This window comes from Penaeus japonicus, unplaced genomic scaffold (assembly GCF_977035675.1).
Source record: "Penaeus japonicus unplaced genomic scaffold, GWHDUDI00000001_assembly GWHDUDI00000017, whole genome shotgun sequence".
NCBI lineage: Eukaryota > Metazoa > Arthropoda > Malacostraca > Decapoda > Penaeidae > Penaeus > Penaeus japonicus.
Genome location: NW_028234419.1, coordinates 4,656,400 through 4,658,899, shown reverse-complemented (window position 1 = coordinate 4,658,899; position 2,500 = coordinate 4,656,400). Strand labels below are relative to the sequence as shown.

General features: G+C 38.2%; 1 protein-coding gene across 1 annotated transcript in view; it reads left to right on the top strand.

The window, feature by feature from the left end:
• Nucleotides 1–2,500, top strand: part of LOC122267863 (putative G protein-coupled receptor No18) — a 192,760-nt gene that overhangs the window by 187,414 nt on the left and 2,846 nt on the right. The window lies entirely within an intron of this gene.

Sequence of the window (2,500 nt, the reverse complement as noted above, 5' to 3'; positions counted from 1 at the left end):
AAATTGGGTGATGCGAGATCACTTTGAGGGCATCCATGACTTCGCTCATTGGACGAAATATGCATCGACTCGACTGTGATTGGCTAACGGGGGTAATGGCAAGGTTCGAAGCCCCGCATTCCAAGCAATTTCACAGGACTGGCTCTGGAATTTGGAGATGTTGGAAGAGTCAGATCACATGAGGTGCATACATGCAGAGATAGTATTATTTGATATTGATTATAATTACTAGTTTTGTAATTCATTTCTTATATCTATACACATTGTCCTTTAATACTGCTCTACCAATATAGGGAAGAAAAGGGAAACACAGGAGATACATGTATCTAGAACCTTAGATTGAGTTACCTTCAGTTGCTGAGAGGAGAGAAGTGATAGCTTCACTACAAGATTGTCGTGTTCCTCTTACTGCTGACGTGGTTCACAATCACAAATATACACTTGGACAATAATGAACTTGGCAATAAATTGTCCAATCCATTACCATATGTGGTGGATTAATAAAGATTATTCAAGTTCGCACGAGCAGTTCACGACTTCAATAAAAAATAGGTTAATAGTCTACACTTTTAACCTAAGTGGAGTAAGTTCTTCTCCAGATATCAATAATTATGCCACGTAGTGAAAAAAAATAACACAAAGAGCTACCAGTATCTCTAAATTGTTTTTAAAATAGAAACTGGATCCCATCATCTTTTCTTTACCAATCAAACACAGAAATAAAAGATTTGTAGCAAGCAATCTACGAAAATAAGAAGCAGGCACGATCCCACCGCTGCCACCAATTTATGTGATGGGTGTATAGATTGCTCTATAACAACAAAACTAAATCTGGTTTAGAATCTGAGAAAATCCTATTCTAAGGAGTTTAACCCATTGCATACGGGTGTCATGACATACATGACGTAGAAGCTTTGGCCTGACGACAGGCGTCATGACATACATGACGTTCGGGGATTTTGGATCACTGTGCTATTTTATTTTGCTATGAAAAAGAAATGAGTGATGATGGCTACTGCAGTCATAATTTCTATAATTACCGTAATATTGTGCTAGCTTAACGTCCAAAACCTAGATGGCACCACTTTTTCCTAGCACCAGCAGGAGAGAGAGCCTTGAATAGCACTCATCCACGGTCTCTAGCAAGCACTGTCTCTATAGAGCGATGGCACACACTAAGTTGATGAACCCTTGCTCTAAAGTACCGCCGATGAAGGATGTGCAGGCAGAACGAGAAGAGGAAGGTGACTCAATCCATACCCAGTGTCTAAAATGTGCTCCTGTGCCAATATGGATGCCTTTCACTGTGGCACTAACAGTCACAAGCACAGGTTTCATTCCTCTTCCTTGCCTCTTCTTGTTATCTTTATTGTAGGTGGTTATATGTTTCGTATTCGTTCATGACAGCACAAAAATACGATAAAATAAAGTTGCCTTTTGTTCTCCCATAAAACAGCAATACTTCTATCACATTGAGTTTAAAGAAAATAATGAGCTAATATGGATAATAGATAGAGCCTGTCATATGGCACATATAAGTCTTTAAACTCAATAAAACACACACAAAAATAAAAGACAAAAACCGCTCTAGTTTTACAATGAATGAGTGAAAGAGAGTGGGATGATTCAAATTATATTGCTTCAAGCGGTCTCTCTCTAAAATAAAACCTATCCTGGAGGCTGGGCAAGCAAATTTATCTCCGTCTGCAATGGGTTAAGGCGAGATACCAGATAGGGTAATGCAAGGTCACTTCGAGGGCATACATGACTTCGCTCATTGGACGAAGTATGCATCGACTCGACTGTGATTGGCCAACAGGGGTAATGGCAAGGTTCGAAGCCCCGTCTTCCAAGCAACTTCAGGCAGGCACACAGGACTGACCCTGGAATTTGGAGATTTTGGAAGAGTCAGATCACATGAGGTGCACACATGCAGAGATAATATTATTTGATATTGATTATGATTATTAGTTTTGTAATTCTTGTCTTATATCTATACACATTGTACTTTGATACATATATATATATATGTGTGTGTGTGTGTGTGTATGTATTATAGATAGATAGATTTAACTATATATCCATATGTATACATCTGTGTGTGTATTTGTGTATATATATATGTATATATATATATATATATATATATATATATATATATATATATAAATACAAATTTTACCTCCCTGACCGAGATTCGAACTCGGGTCGTCAGAGTGACAATCCCGGCTACTAACCCAATAGACCATGTGACCACTAGTGGATTGCGTGGTCTATTGGGTAAATAGCCGGGATAGTCACAGGGAGGTAAAATTTGTATTTCTATATTAAATGCGTTACTGCATTCTACCATCTTTCTCACATAGATATAACCTCGGTAGCTTGATTTATGACTTGAATTTTTAATTCATTGCTGCCGAGTGCCCACGGGAATTGTTTGTAAAACCTCGCTATCACTGCTCTGCTAAGAGTATATAGGTAATATCCATGATGGTTGTAA